This window comes from Panulirus ornatus, chromosome 31 (genome assembly GCF_036320965.1).
Source record: "Panulirus ornatus isolate Po-2019 chromosome 31, ASM3632096v1, whole genome shotgun sequence".
Classification (NCBI taxonomy): Eukaryota; Metazoa; Arthropoda; class Malacostraca; order Decapoda; family Palinuridae; genus Panulirus; species Panulirus ornatus.
Window position 1 is genome coordinate 11,183,326 of NC_092254.1, and position 17,188 is coordinate 11,200,513.

The 17,188-nt window shown below is 40.9% G+C and overlaps 1 protein-coding gene across 8 annotated transcripts in view; it reads left to right on the forward strand.

Moving 5' to 3' along the window:
• The window catches only part of LOC139758810 (putative neural-cadherin 2), an 831,293-nt gene that overhangs the window by 358,332 nt on the left and 455,773 nt on the right, over window positions 1-17,188 (forward strand). For all 8 annotated transcript variants that reach the window (XM_071680628.1, XM_071680630.1, XM_071680627.1 and 5 more), the window contains one exon: window positions 5,729-5,768. The gene's annotated coding sequence lies outside the window, so the exon portion shown is untranslated. The remainder of the gene's footprint in view (window positions 1-5,728; window positions 5,769-17,188) is intronic.

The window sequence follows — 17,188 nt, forward strand, 5'->3', positions numbered from 1 at the left end:
GATGTCACACATCTCTCGGTATTCCCTAGTGTCACGCACGTCTTTTCCTCTCTGTTACCTATCCTTACACACTATCACACCTGAATACCTCAGCCTCTCATATGAACCTCTCCCTCCGTCACATAGGGCTACGTACATTCTTCCTGGGACGCCACGCGCATGCCTAGCAGCTTCTTCTTATTGCCTCGCTCCATCACACAGCTCAGGTCCCTTCGCGGCTGGCGAAGCACCGGTCGCTATGACTGTCTTCCCCCAGGGGGATCATCTTAAGCCCGGGTGCCTCCGGATATTGAGAAAGCGACCATAAGCCTCAGAGCAGATAGTGGAGTTCCTTTCACCCGGCCTTCTCCATGATGCTCCTCTCGTCTCCATTTCATAATGCTCCATATGCCATGATGTTTCCAGGTTAGAGTCGTCAGATGAGCGAGACAGAACTGGATTTTTTTTTTTTTTTTTAACCTCGGCCACGCCAGTTGTCAGAAGAGTCTTGCGTCTATGTTGATATACGGGGAGGTAGAGACCGCGAGCGTCTATGTTGATCTACGTGGAGGTAAAGACCGCGAGCGTCTATGTTAATCTACGGGGAGGTAGAGACCGCGAGCGTCTATGTTGATCTACGGGGAGGTAGAGACCGCGAACGCCTATGTTGATCTACGTGGAGGTAGAGACAGCGAGGGTCTATGTTGATCTCCGGGGGAGGTAGAGACCACGAAACCACTTAGTTGTGGTTAGATTAGATTTCCCATCTAGTTTTCTATCGTGAAACTTTGAATAACCCGTAGCAGAAAACATTTTACACCTTCCTACAACTCTTTAGCATGAAGTTGCTACCTTCCCACATCCTTTGCTCTGCCCCTCACGCTAACCCCATACTTCACCCCTTTGGAGATTTTCAAGCCAATTCTCACACTGCCACGAAATACAATCTTAAAGTGAATGAAATTAGGTTTATATCGACAGGCTTGGTATTGACGTTATCCTTCCCTGTGTAATAATCGCTCTCATTCCCTCCCTGTAGTGCCAGTCTAGTCTCCCTGATCCTCTTGTCTGCCTCCCATGGTGACATTCTAAACTTCCTGATTCTATTTCAAGTTACCCAGCTTCCCATGATGCTATTCTGAGCTTCCTGTGTGTACAACTCGATCCTATGTTGCCATTTTAAGCTTTTCTGCGTCAACTCCCTTCATCTCCTACGTTGCTGGTCTTGCTTCCTCAAGTATCTAGCTTAATTTTCCTGGTGTTCTGTATGAGTCTTGTGTCTCTCACTCATTTCCTGCGGTGCTTCAGTCGATGTCTTGCGCCCTGCGTCCTCCACTTGATGGACAGGGAGATATGGTGAAGTGTCAGGTGGTTTGGATGACCTACGAAACCAGTTCGAAAGTGAAATGAATCAGTTTTTTCATATGTATTTTTTGCCCTCACTTGTGAAGTCTGCGTCAGTCACCTGACGCAGACAGAGCGAGGTACTGGTCGTTTTGGCTTGTAATGATTCATCTTCCGTACGCCTGAACGAGTAGAGGAGTTCCTCGTACATATGTGTAAAGCATAGTGTATACTTGAAGTATACATATATATCACAATAAAAATGCTCGTACTGGAGCATTGCATTTTGCGCTCATTCTATTCTTACTGGCATTAGCATTTTGAATTGTACTGACCCGGAAAATAAAAAAGCATCAGATTAAGCAGTTTAGAAGCTGCCTCGTCGAACCACCCTAGTTCATAAGGTTAATTAGATACGAGGGTCGTTACCAGAGAGTGGAGCGACGTAATGTCAAAGAGAGGAATTTCCAGTGCATTTGTAATGAAACGATTATAGACCAGTCAAGCGGTATTGCTCATTTCTTCTCGATAATTAGCCAAATAACTCTCATAATGCATGATAATTACCCGCATATATATATATATATATATATATATATATATATATATATATATATATATATATATATATATATATATATTTTGAAATATGATTACTCTGTATCCATTTCCATAGCCATGTACTTAAAAAGCATGAAACACGTTCCTTCTACAGTTATATGAGAGGTAGAGTCTAACAGTTCCGAAATAGCGAGTTTGAGAGGGTGGTACCATTTTGCAACTTTTACTCGTTAACTGTGGCATCCTCCTTGCATCACCCAGACTGGCATCAATGTAGGAGGTTCGAGGGCTCTTCCCCCTCGGCCATAGCGCGTCTTCGTAGGTGTGTCCTGTATACAGTGCATCTAATAGTCCATGTCTCGTGTCGAAGCAGTCAGAGGAGAGTGATGATATATCTGCTCTGGTTCATTAAGGAAAACCAGCATACACAGTATGAGGTAGAAGCTTTAAGGTATTTCATCTCTGTATAGAAATAGTGTATGATTTATAGTATGCTCTTTTTAAAGCTTAGTGCACACCGCTGATGAGCATAGATGCCCACGCATCACGCACAGTTTCAAACAATCAGGTTGAAGTTATACAGTCATAGAACAACTGTATGCCCCTCACTGCACGTGGGTTACTGGTGAAGAACGCCTTTCTTACAACCCCAGTACAAATCTAGGAGAGATGTATCGCCCGCATCCACTATCGGCACCAACAACCCTCGTCTTCCCCATCACCTCATGTCCATCAGCCTCGTAGACAGGCGAAGCTGGAGATGCTGCTGCTACTGCTGATGTAACAATATCACTCGTTATGTTTACATTCCAGGAGCTTCATTATCATATTTTTATGGACATTCCCACCTCTTTTTCTTTCCTGTCCGAGTGTCCATTTCTTCCAGGTCCTCGAATTCGATCTCTACAACTTTCCTTTGTGACTCAGTCCTTCGAGGGTGCTTGGAGTAGACTTGGTGGACATCAGACCGTTATTTGCACTATCTTTTTTCCGCACGATCGACACACTCCCTCATTGTCTAGCTTGCCCAGTCATCATGTCAGTCTATGGACGTTCGCCATTACGACATGAGTTTCATCTTAGAGGAAGGAATGAATTGATGCAGACGAAGAGAAAGAAGGAAAAAGGGAAGGTAATCGTTTGTGTATAGAAATAAAGACTTGGCGATTCACATGATTGCAAGATGTAATTTGGAAGCAGTAGAGAGAAAAAGTAGGTGTCCAAGATCTTCATTTGGATTTTACCCATTGCTCAACAACGTAACGACCTTTTGGTATTCTAGCGTGACCTTTGATCAGGTCAAAGGTCACGCCATAGTACCAAAGAGTCAGACCGTCCTACTCAATGGTGCTTATTTGTTCAGCATATGACCATCTGAGTGAAAGCGTGACAGTAAGGATCATATTTGCAGTGAAAATTTCTATGTCCTTAGAATCATTTTGAACACCTGATGAACGTGTTCGAGATTCTTTCGACTGATTGTTATCACTGACGTTCACGGCCTTAATGACCCTTAGCTGTGACGATAGTTTTGAAGGCCAAATACCCAGCCAACCAACCAGCCTAGCAGTACTAACGAGTGCTATAGGTTCTGCTTTGAGGGAGGATCCGTCGGTGTGTTATAAGGCATCTAATTAAAGATGTTGCTGTCAATACACTTGCCAGATATTTACCTGGCATCATGATCCCTCCTCTTGACACTGACGACCTGCTCATACTTCATCTCGAGGAATATTCAAATATTCCCACATTGGAATGGCTAAAGTGACGAATATTCCACGATCTCAGTATCATTGTTCAGTGTACGGTCACTGTGTTCGATGAACGTATTATCGTTCGAATATTCAGCGTGTTACCGGAATGTTGTTCGATGACGACTCTGCTTTGTGTATTTCTGAACTTTTCTCGATTTAACTTGGAAAAGTCTTACCTGAAGAGCAAGCAGTTAGAAGCAGTTTTAACCAAGGACGAAGATGTTACCTCAGTGTGTGTGTGTGTGTGTGTGTGTGTGTGTGTGTGTGTGTGTGTGTGTGTGTGTGTTCAAGCGTATATATATATATTTCCTACGTGTATTTCTCTCGTTCTGAGTTACTCTCAGATTCTACCCAACCTCCAATTTACCCTTCATTCCTTCCTTCTACCGGTCTGTTGTTGTTGTTCGTGGCTTTTGACCAGAAATAATATACTGAACACTGATGACAGGGGGGAAAAATTTCTTGTGAACCCGTCCAAAAAAACTGTTTGAAAAATCATGACGTACATGTCTGTTGCATATTCATATTTCATTTTTTGAAACTACAGAACATTTTCCGGGATGTTAGAGAAAAAAATAAGATTTAAATCTTTGGTCATAGTTATAGAAATAAAGGATTTGTATAGAGGTATTTGGAATACAGTGTTTCAAACTTGAATGCAGTTTGTTGCACCAAACCTTGGCCAAGCATGTACCTGGAGACTATGATAACAATGTACTAAAATGTATTAAGATTAACCTCTTCCTCCAGTATTCAAAGACACGCGCATGAAGCCACTCCATCACTAAATCATATATTATCTGCCTGAATCATATATGACTTACCAGAATGCAATGTTATATATTGGACCATCCAAGACAAAGGCAGTTGGACTCTATAAGACATAAGCCTCAGTTGTTCTGTAACAAAAACCTTAGAATAGGCGGTGTAGTGATGACTGGCCACAGTGGAAGAAGGCCTTGTTATAAAGATTACCCAGCAGTAGATATGCTGCTGAAATCTGTACGTAAAAGGAACTTAGGAGTCCACGTTTTATTATCTAACTTCTTGCCAGAGTTTCACCCCACAGTGATACTGAAGGATACAGAGCCTCTACTGGATAAGGAAGTATGCAAATGAACTGTTTACGTCCTAATAAAGGTTAGAAACTAGAATACGCTTCACAGGTTTCGTCAGCACGCTTGAAGAAGGACAGAGAGCCAATAGATAGATAGTGAATGAATGGAATAAACCGAACGATGAAATTGTAAAAATGTTGACAGCATGCAGAAGTTTAAAAAGTTGTCTTAACAGAATAGAAATTTCTTTCCCATGTTGTGCAAATGGGTAATTACACACACACACACACACACACACACACACACACACACGTATACACACACACACACACACAACTGATGAGTTACGTGCGAGTTAATCCATCAAGCATATCAAATGTTCCCCAGCATGAACCATTTGTAAACATGTCCCTCACTTTCTTCGGAAGACGTTTCTCATCTCCTTGGCTGGTTCTTTGGGTCTGTTAGGCTTGTATCAACTGCCCGGGTTCAATGGGGCCATCAAAGTCGAGCCTGATCCGCCAACTGGAAAGTCTCTTAACATATCCAGGTGTTGAGGGTCATTGTAAGCACGATGTATTACACTCTTACTATGTATACAAACCATGTTTATCTTCTGTGGAAAGGAGGTTCTAGTATCTATCTATTTATCTATCTATCTATCTATCTATCTATATATATATATATATATATATATATATATATATATATATATATATATATATATATATATATATATATACATATATATATCTGAAAGTGTCAGCTTTGATTTTAAAAAGTACTGTTGACGTAAACACAGTCTTCTGTAGTTAGTCACGAGAACAGATGTCAGTAAGAGAGTACAATGCTTTGTTAACCAGTACAGTATCAAGTGTAGTTGCTCAAAGGTTAGTACAAGTGACATTTTCACACATCAGATGTTTAATTCATAGTGAATTATTATTCTTGTGGAAAGAAAAATAATCATACTTTCCACTACACACTAATAGCTGCAAGGATGTAACTAATTTTTTTTTTCTTCTTTTTCAGCACCAAGTCTGTAAGGGCCACCACGACATCACACCAACAAGTAAGTGTCTTCCTTGTTGATCAGTAGCTTGTTGCTTGTAGAAACATGTGTGGGTCCTAGGATAAGCCGTGATAAATCTTAGATAAATTCTTTTTTATTTATTCGTGTGTGTGTGTGTGTGAGTGTGTGTGTGTGTGTGTGTGTGTGTGTGTGTGTGTTGTGATGGAGGTATCCGGCAGCATTCATCACAAGTTATAACCATAAGTTTGACGAACAGCTGAATGACTTGATTATCCTAATGGGTTAAATCTTGCTTGTAATTATGTGACTCATGATTACTCTTAATGGTCTCGGGTTGTTTGAGATTATAACCTCGACTGAACAGTTGTTACCCTTAAGTGTTCGTTATCTAAAGTCATACGGTCTCATTCAAGGACTTCTAGGTTCATAGGAGTCCATCCTAACCTTGCTACTGTACGTAGCGCCAATCCCCTTTCACGAGAAGGTTCTGGGAGTAAATGATAACATCTCATTGTTTGTCAAGTCGTTTGTTCACGTCGTAATATTCTTGGAGAAGTGAAAGAAGTTTTCTTGGTTATGACGCATTCAGTATTTCAGTAGGTTGAGATGAAGTAGTATTGATGGTGTTAATGAATTTAAAGATGTTTGCAGTTTTAATGCGATGGGTTCAGCCAATATCGTAAGAGAGAGCTGGTCAAGAATGGATTCCAGAAGCTCACTGAGAACTTTCTCCCGTCTTGTTTTATTTTTTTTATTCATCATCAGTCTACGTTTGTGTCAATAGAAGCTCATATAACTCGTGTTTCCAGCCTTATCGTCTAAAATTGTGCCCTTTTTTTTTTTTCGCTCGCTCCTCCTCCTCTTGAATCTGTTACCTCCCTTTCGTGAATCAAGTTTTGTGAGCAGAACCACCCAAAGATTCTCATCAGTTTTGTGTTGTGTGATACCTCGTCACTTTGCTGTTTTTTTTCTCCCCGACGTCCTTATAGATTTCGGGACAGAGGCATCGACACTATCATGAAAGAGAATAATGTCTGAACAGTCTTGTTTTTATTGATGGTATTGACTTTGGTGCGTGGTGCGTCAGTATCACTATGTCTCGTTTGTTTTTGTGGGTTTAATTCCACCTACGACGCTTCCCCTCCGTCACCTGAATGAAAACAATATATTTGTAACGAAGTAAAAAGATTCTTGTTAAGTTCTCCCTTGACTATTTCTTACAGAAACGATGACAAGGAAGATCATTAACATATCATGAACGAAACTAAATTCGTGAGATGACGTCCCCAAGGAGCCACGAAACTGACGCGTATGACCAACCATAACACGTGCCTCTTTGTTGTACTCAGTAAGACATCATATACATCCAACGTGGTTATTACTTTAGTGAGTTTATATAGTGTGTCTTTTCCGACCTGACGTGTGATCACAGATAAGACAAATAAGTGTGAAAGTTAGTGATGATTACATGAATAACCTGGTGTCATTAAAGTCAACTTGGACTACCCTATGGCAAATGGTGCGAAAGATGACGCTTTTTTTGTTCTCTCTCTCTTTCTCTCGTCTTTCTTTTTCTAGTCTGTTACTGACGGAGAACGTAGCCAGTGTGGGATAAGACTTACGAAGGACTAAGCTGGTGGAGAATATAGCTTCAGGAGAAAGAAAGTGTTAGAGGATTATATATATATATATATATATATATATATATATATATATATATATATATATATATATATATATATATATATATATATATACCTGAGAGAAAATGTAGCGAGTGAACTGTGTTATCGTCAGCATTACTTCAGAGAGGGATGAACTTCATGTTATCTGAAGCGACGAACTTTTCCCCCCCAAAAAAGCAACTTTCATCTGACGTTTGTGAATCATAAAATGGACCTTGCTCTTCGTCCAGCCCTGCCATCCGTCCTGCCTCCCACTTGCTTGCTTGCTCAGCTTCAACTGTCGTCGTCACCTGGTGAGTGAGTGAACAGCTCCACCACCTAGTGTAAGGAGGAGAGGCACCCGTCGCTGCAGATGGGGTTGAGGGCGTGTAGCAGTGTGTGGAGGTATTCTCCAAGGACTGCTGTGTTTCCCTCCCTCCCTCCCCCTCCTCCTCCTCAACATTGCCTGCCCTGCAGAAACCAGAAATGCATTAGCCAGACATCTCACTGGCTCTGCCTGAGAGAGTGTCAAGGTGGGATGGCGTTGCGCTGCTGGTGAGAAATATGCACCGTCACCTGCCCCAGGAGAGAGTGTGAGTAGGATGGTGTGCAGCTGGTGAGGGAGAGATTGTATGTGTACACTCTCCTCACCTGAGAGAGTTTAGGTAGGATATGGTGTGCAGCTGGTGAGGGAGAGATGTGTGTGTGTACACTCTCCTCACCTGAGAGAGTTTGGGTAGGATATGGTGTGCAGCTGGTGAGGGAGAGATGTGTGTGTGTACACTCTCCCCACCTGAGAGAGTTTGGGTAGGATATGGTGTGCATCTGTGGGGAGATAACGCATGTACGATAACATGATCTCAGTTTAGCAAGATGTCTTGATCCCAAGGACCCTTTTGAATCTGGGAGGAAGAAAACACTAGAAGTTCACGTTGTCACTGAAGCTTAATAAGGATTACAGTGTTACTGAAGCTTAGAGAGAATAATTCGCAAGTCTCATTTGCCACTAGAGAGTCCTAGGTATTGGCCACACCCCGTTTTCCACTGGCTTCTAGAGTACAATATATAAAATACTCCTGATTACAGATGATTCAGATGACCCCATAAGCGAAGGATGTTCAAGTAACCAATCATGATCACTATCCATGTGGACTCCCTAAGTCTTAGCTGTACAATAGGGCCCTTCTTATGGATGCGAGAGGAACCCTGACCTAAGCTTAGATCCACGTTTACATAGAGTGCTCCCTACCACCGTGGATATTGGCAGTCATTTAAAAAGATCTGGACAAACTGCGAAGACGTGTGGTACTTGATGAGGTGTGGAGGAGGAGGAGGATGGTGAGATGGGGAGAAGGAAGAGGGAGGAGGAGGAGGAACCCATCGCCCCTTGCAAGACTCTTCAAACCAGACGTGAATGAATTCAGTACACGAGTTGTGTAGGTTGCAGGCTCAATTGTTTTCTGCAATGGACAACTGTGACCAGTTCGTACCAAATTGCTATACAGTGTTGCACGTTACAATAAAGACTAGTTAAGGTTCAGTTATATCTTATGATCTTTCACATAGGGTTGTATCCTTTGAAAGTACAACCTTTCCTTGTACTATCGTCTAGCACATAGTCAGAGTTAGGGGTAATTAATAATAATAGGAATGTCCAACCTTAAAAACAACGACATGATATCCAAGTTAGAGTTATTCACTGTATATGAAATAAAACCACCATATCAAATTCAGACTCAGCAGTTTATACATAGTCAGTTCACGACATAGCCATTTCTCCTGCTTATCCATCGCTGAATCACCGTTTTTTTTATGGGCGAAAAAACCTTCGCTACTTTTGTCAAAATAGCAGACTGATGAGCTCTTCCAACAGGGTACATTTCCATACAGCTTAGGATTTGACGACTAGTATCTTTAGGAGTTGAGCAAAGTTGAGAATGACTTTGTTTAGCGCCGGTGTAAATATGGTCAGAGATCGTCCAATATAAACTCCAGTCTTAACTGGTGATTGACCCTGGAACGTCTTTAGATAATAAGACTTAAAATACACCATGGATTCCCACGGCAATCAAAAGACAAGTATCTATTGTAATTGCTGCTCTGTCAAGCTCCATGGGTAGCTATGCCACTTCGACCGCTGGTAAGAGCCATAAGATGTGGATTGGCTCCTACATGGATCAGACCCGTAGAAGAACGTGACGTACCAACCTTATATTCACTGTGGATCATCAAGTCTGTTATTTCCCATCGTTCAGTGCCAGTTTGTAGATAATCTAATACGTCTTCTCAGAGATTTTTTAGAAGTCTAGGCTTCGAGCCTTGAAGCCCCAGAGTGAAAAGGATATAGGAATGTATTAGTAGTTTAGTAAGGTTAAGATGAGTATATACCTGGGTCAGGAAACCACAGCGTCTTTGTGCTTGTTACGAGGGCTGTTAGGCCTTGATCACCACCACCTGAAGGGGGTCTGGTACCAGACAGTGTTAAGGTCGTACGTAGGAGGTTAACAGGCGCCTCGCTCTGTTACAACGAGGTCATTCATCGTAAGCTTCTAAGGGCAATGATGCTAACGCAGAGTGATTCAAGGAAGCTGCTGCTTCCTACATTGCTGTAGAACGCGAGTGTAGGAGGATTAATATAGAATGTCGTGCACACCATGTATGTTTAGTCGGAGAATCGTTGAAATGGTTTAATATCTCCTAGTGAAACATCTCAAGCATGTTCTGCTTTTGCTTGAACATAATCATGTCCACAAGGTTCTTAATCTTCTATTTTTTAAGGGAAGAAGAACACTTACCTCACATGTCCTTGTGTTTATACAAACATACAAGTTTAAATCCTATCTTTTTTCTTTCCTCCTGTGTAAAGCTCTCAGTTAAGATAGAACACATCTGGTTGAAGGGTTTGCCTTCGTAACGACTTTATCTCGATAACCCCAAGGTGTCTTCCTCATTGATGTGTCCTGAACGTGAATTCTAGTTGTGATCCAGATGTTGTGGGCTCTCTCTCTCTCTCTCTCTCTCTCTCTCTCTCTCTCTCTCTCTCTCTCTCTCTCTCTCTCTCTCTCTCTCTCTCTCTCTCTCTCTCTCTCTCTCTCTCTCGTGTGTGTCTCTCTCTCTCTCTCTCTCTCTCTCTCTCTCTCTCTCTCTCTCTCTCTCTCTCTCTCTCTCTCTCGTGTGTGTGTGTGTGTGTGTGTGTGTGTGTGTGTGTGTGTGTGTGTCGAGCGATAGATCATTATAATCTACCACATTCTCCCAGGAGTCACATTATCTTCATTTGTGCCCTCGGTGACTTTCAGTTATGATCTTTGCTTATTATTGCATTACACATTAACACACTCGGCAGAGTCCAAATGGACCTAAATTGTTAATGTATACAACCTCATTACTACAGACAGTCCTGCGTGCTGCTATTTAAACAGTATTAATGCGGTAATTAAAGAATAGGAAATGACGTTACTTGATATTTGTTGCATAGTGGCGATCGCGCTCGCAAATTAGCGTAGATCAAATTAATATTCATTTGACATGTTTGACATGTATGAAGGGGTTGAGTGTTTTATACGTTCGTATCTGTAGAGTCATAGAGAGCAGATATCACCATGAGTTCGTAGATGAACGCAGAATTTGACATTTTCTACATATTACGGACGTAAAGGTCATATCATAATGACTGTAATTGCGCTTTATTTTGTGTGTGTGTATATATATATATATATATATATATATATATATATATATATATATATATATATATATATATATATATATATACATGTATATTTTCCTATGAAGTAGTACCCTTCACACAGAAACATGAAGGTGAGTATGATTTACCAGTTGGTGCATTAGTGAAGATATGATATAGATTCATGAGAATGTATCACTGGAATTATGTCAAGAACAATTTTTTATGATTCGTAACACAGGAATATATCAAACTATTTTCAGTCAGGATATCCCATTTCAGAATCTTGTGAATTTATTATTATTATTATTATTATTATTATCATTATTATTATCATTATTATTATTATCATTATTATTATTATCATTATTATTATCATTATTATTATTATTATTATTATTATTATTATTATTATTATTATCATTATTATTATTATTATTACCAATATTATTATAATTATTATTATGATTATGATTATCATTTTTATCTTTATTATCATTATTGTATTCATTATTGTTATTATTGTTATTATCATTATTATGATTATTATCATTATTATTATCAACATCATTATTTTTTTTTTTTTTTTTTTTGTCGCTGTCTCCCGCGTTTGCGAGGTAGCGCAAGGAAACAGACGAAAGAAATGGCCCAACCCACCCCCATACACATGCCTTGATTCAATCCACTGACAGCACGTCAACCCCGGTATACCACATCGCTCCAATTCACTCTATTCTTTGCCCTCCTTTCACCCTCCTGATATGTTCAGGCCCCGATCACACAAAATCTTTTTCACTCCATCTTTCCACCTCCAATTTGGTCTCCCTCTTCTCCTCGTTCCCTCCACCTCCGACACATATATCCTCTTGGTCAATCTTTCCTCACTCATTCTCTCCATGTGACCAAACCATTTCAAAATACCCTCTTCTGCTCTCTCAACCACGCTCTTTTTATTTCCACACATCTCTCTTACCCTTACGTTACTTACTCGATCAAACCACCTCACACCACACATTGTCCTCAAACATCTCATTTCCAGCACATCCATCCTCCATTATTACTATTATTATTATCATTAGTGTATGCATTATTATTATCATTGTTATTATTATTATCTATTATTATTATTGTATTCATTATTATTATCATCATTATTATTATTATTGTTATTATTATTATTATTATCATCCTGAGGTAGAGCCTCCATGTTGCTCGCACAGCCGTGGGGGAGCAGCAGCCAACAGACATCTTTACGTGTGGCAGCTTTGCTACATAAGGTCCTTCCAACAGCTTACGTGGCTTCCCTACGCTAAGAGAGTGACCTCCTTTCCAACAGCTTTTATGGTGTCCTGTGTGACGTACGATGACTCCTCCATTAGCTGTTGGCGACCCCCGCCAACAGCTGTTGGAGGTTGCTTTAGTAGCTCATGTCTGTCCGTCTGTCCGTCTCACCAATTTAGAGTCTCTCTCCGTCAGCTGCGGAGAGGGTGGGTGGTGGGTGTTGGCTTCTACTTCTTCTTCTTCAGTAGTTTATACCGCAGTCCTTGGTACCGGGTGTGTCCTCCGCCAGCAGCGAGCATGCATACTGCCGCCGTCTCAGGCCTCAAGGGCGTGACTGGTAAATTGGAAGACGTGTAGGCAAGACGACTATGGATAACGGGGGCCCGTGGTAGAAATATGTTCGTGACCTTTCCGACAGGTAATGGCGACCATCCAACTGCTCTGCGTCCTGTTTCTATCGCTCACGGCGCCCGTCTCGCTCCGGATCACTGAGATTGTCCGATTTATTTTGATTTTATTGGGTGTGTGTGTGTGTGTGTGTGTGTGTGGGTGTCCCCCAGCTCTCAGCATTGGAAGGAGGGAGGGAGGAAGAGTGTGTGTGTGTGTGTGTGTGTGTGTGTGGGTGTGTGTGTGTGTGTCCCCCAGCTCTCAGCATTGGAGGGAGGGAGGGAGGAAGAGTGTGTGTGTGTGTGTGTGTGTGTGTGTGTGTGTGTGTGGGTGTGTGTGTGTGTCCCCCAGCTCTCAGCACTGGAGGGAGGGAGGGAGGAAGTGTGTGTGTGTGGGGGTGTGTGTGTGTGTGTGTGTGTCTCAGCACTGGAGGGAGGGAGGGAGGAAGAGGGTGTGTGTGTGTGTTGAGGGGGTGGGGGTAAGTTTCCTCACCTTTGCCTCAACTCTTGATGTTCAGTAAAGTGATCCTATCGTAAGGTGAGGAGAAGGATAAGTTCATGGTATACATTGCGCTCGTACGTTAGAGTTACTGTATGATAGAGAGAGAGAGAGAGAGAGAGAGAGAGAGAGAGAGAGAGAGAGAGAGAGAGAGAGAGAGAGAGAGAGAGAGAGAGAGATCTTTATAGGATGAAGCAGGGATACGGTATAGCACAAGAAATTTTATTTTTCTATAGTATGCCACTGGTGTTTAGCAGGGCTGGCTTTTTGATTTGTCTATCGTGGTAGTTGACTTGTTCCTTTAATCACTCGTGTAGGGTCGGGTGATTACGTTATCATCGGAGGACGTAAACAAATGTAAACAAATCCAAAAAAAAAAAAATAGTCACGATAACATTAGAATAATCGGCTTGTTTGTCTAGTCCAATCATACTCTCACTCAATTTTCCAAACGTTCTTGATCCGTCCTTCCAACTCCCCTTCCTCCCCCCACACCCTCTTTTTTTTCTATTCCAGATTACACCATATTTAGAATTCAGCTTTTATCCCTTAAATCGGATGATCTCGATAGTCAGCCATTACGTAAAGAAAAAGCCAAATTATGCCAGTTTTTTTTTCTTCTTCTGTCTGCCCAACGTAGAGGATCAGCTTCTCCTTTCGTCTGCTGCGTCTAATGGTTCATGTGGAGGATGTGGAATCATCTGTTCACATTGTGGAAATAAAACGTTTTCTGTTGATGACTTTACGTCACATTTTCTCTCACTACTTCCCATCTAATCTCTCTCTCTCTCTTCTGGTATAAGTGAAGGTCCTATGGCTCAAACCTCAGCTCCCAGTGGTGCTGTAGGTCCAACTCATGGAGGTTGTGGAGTAATGTTGGGTTATTATTTGGATTTACACATTTTTTTTATTATCTTTCTATCTCCTCTTTCTTCCTCTGTTTCTTCTCCTTCTTTTGATTTGTTTCTCCTGTTCTGTCCATCTCTATGGAATGTAGGAGGATCTTCCATCACTCTTGTGCAATATTTCTCTTCTTTGTTTCTTTCCTCCTCCTCCATTTTTTCTTCCTTTCCACATATTCTGTTCTCTCTCTCTCTCTCGTCCCGTCTTCCTCTAGCGTTATATTTCTCGTCTTATATTTTCTTCCCCCTTCTCTTCGCGGAAGGAGCAAACATTTGAGGTCATAAAGGTGATAGATTACTGAGGCGAAAGTTGTATGTAACTTTGGGAAGTACGCTGAGTAGTTGTGGTATATACTTGGCAAGTAGTTGCGCTAAGAACGGGAAGTAGTTGTAAGGGTTGTTAGGTGGTGGTGGTGAAGTTATTGAACTGTTATAGACGAGAGAGCATGTTCTAGTGGTGATTTTAGACTGAGTGGTAATGACAGTGAATCATTCTGATAAAGGCTGTATATTTAGCTGCAGTCGTAGCACTGAAGCTAAGAAGTCGTTGTGAAGACGGGAAGGCGACAAGTCGTGATGAAGGCCAAAAGCAGTTGTGGTAAATTCAAAGTACTTAAGATGAAACTCTGTGGCTTTGGTGAAGGCGTCTTAAGTAGTTATTAAGTATAGAAGTGGCGAAGCTAAAGTGTTGTTGTTGTTGTTGTTGTTGTTGTTGTTGTTGTTAACCTTTTGAACACGAGGGTACGACCCTTGGATATGACAACCTGGCCTTTGACCTGAGTCTTATGGAGTTTAGCCCCGAGGTCAGGTCATCATACCCAAGGATCTTACCGTCGTGATCTGTGTGTCGAGTGTGGATGAGGTGGATTACGAACTCGTGGTGGAGCTGGCCTGTGAGATGGCGAGCAGTGCAAGCGTTGAAGAAAGCTGTGGTTTACCGTAGAGTTGATGGGCGCTACCGGGCTTCGTGGATGTGATGCGTGAGGTAGAGTAAGTTACGGTGGTGATACGGTGAGGCATGGCAGTGAGGACGATGGTGATGGTGAGTTCATGTGATAGTGATAGGAGGGGGTGATGGTGAAGACTGTCTTGGTGGTGGTGGTGATAGTGTCGCATGGAAGTGATGGAGAATATGTATATATGGAATAGTACTACTATTAAAAGAGAAGGTGTTGAACGACAGCAGTAAATAACTGTGTTGGACTGATGGTACATAATCCATAAAAATAACTGTGATGAGTGGTGTAGAATGACACCAGGACGTCATGTATATATTCAGTGACATCTGTTCATAATAACTTTTTCATAAACCAATGACAAGAACTGACAACCCTATGAATATCAAATGAGAACAATAGTTGCTAGAAGCTGCCATGAGATGGAATCGAATGGTACAATTTTACCTTTATCCTATTTCAAGAATTGTATAGGTTGCAGTTGGTCTTTGCGATAGTCCATAATCCATAGTTACCGGTAAACAACCCTGTGAGCTAATCATTATCCCTTTTTTAATCATAGTTCATGATAGATCATCATGATCAATCGTTAATAAGACTTTTGACTAATATCTATCAGGTATTTGATTTTCTGCGAGCCTGGTTCTATGCATATGTGAGAATATCTATACGAATTTAGTTAGCATGTTAAAGTTCTCATGACCGTATTATAAACGCTGGGATTACAGAGACATTAAAGGAGATATGAAAGCGACAAGGAACATGTAGATCATGAAGTAAGATGAAGCTATATTTCGTGGACATTCAACTGAACTAGGTAACTATTACTCCTCAAACTGTTTATTTTTAGTCCTACCAAACTCTATACCTCCAAAATTATAACAAGTTACGTAGATACAATCAATTGTCTCAGTGTATCAGAGAGACAGGTATGGTGGAGCGTGCAAGAAGCACACACGTAATACATCTCAATACAATCATAAGTCATCTTTTTTTTTATTATGTTATGAACTCTGGCTTTGACGAACTTCAGTTACTGCTAACCATTGGATGCTAACGACATTACATGCGTACAAGTTTGCTGTATACATTGAAAGGGGATTGTAGTGACGAAGCCAGTCGAGAAACCTGCAAATGGCTTCATGACCTTTTGTTAATGGCACACATTGGACCTAACGACTTAACAGGCGTATAGTGTTATTGTACTCTCAGAACGATGATGGTGACAGGCGAAGCTAGGCGACAGATGTTGAAACCCGACCTTTATATATACATATAGTCTAGGAATACAATACTGTATTTGTGATATGGGTAAACATCGAGGATTAAAAGCTTACCATTGAAGATTATGATCCGCATATTTGGGATCAATAGATCACCAAATTGGTGTTAGCAGTGATGGTATTACCGGAATTACATCGTGTGGACTAACTCGATTATCGAATTCATGTATCTAGAATTAGTGACAGAGGCTGACTGTTGTATTTAGACTACCATTTGCAAAGCCATTGAAAAAGGGGTTGCACCATTTGAATCAGTGTAGCATTATTTTTTTCAACCAGGAAGGGAGGAGCGCTTGCTAAAGGGCCTTAAATTCCCCTTTGAGATCTGATCTAATTGTATGGTAATTAGGATCTCACAGGTAACTTGATATCGAAACCAAGTTGTAGATCTGGACTTTTTCCGTTCGTGAATGGAGCCTTCTTCATAGACTCGAAATTATGAAAAAGATAAATTTTAATTCGTCTGATTTTAGTTTTATGTAAGTTAAATGATACAGATTTTTTTTTTTGCTTTATCTTCGTCGCTTTTAACTTTGTTTGTGTTTGGCTACGAATTTTGAAGTGATACTAGAATTTGTCGTGTTCGTAACTGTGATATTCTTTATATATTCTTCAGTCAAGGAACTATAAACAACCTTAACTCGATAATTGGGCGTTACTAAAACACTTGATAGAAAAATAAAACAATTTAAAACAATGCTATGATCAAAAATCTACGTGCATGTATAAATCTACATGCATGTATAAATCATCAATATTAAAGTTAGACATTAACAGAGGAGGAGAAAAAGAAAACGTAAAGT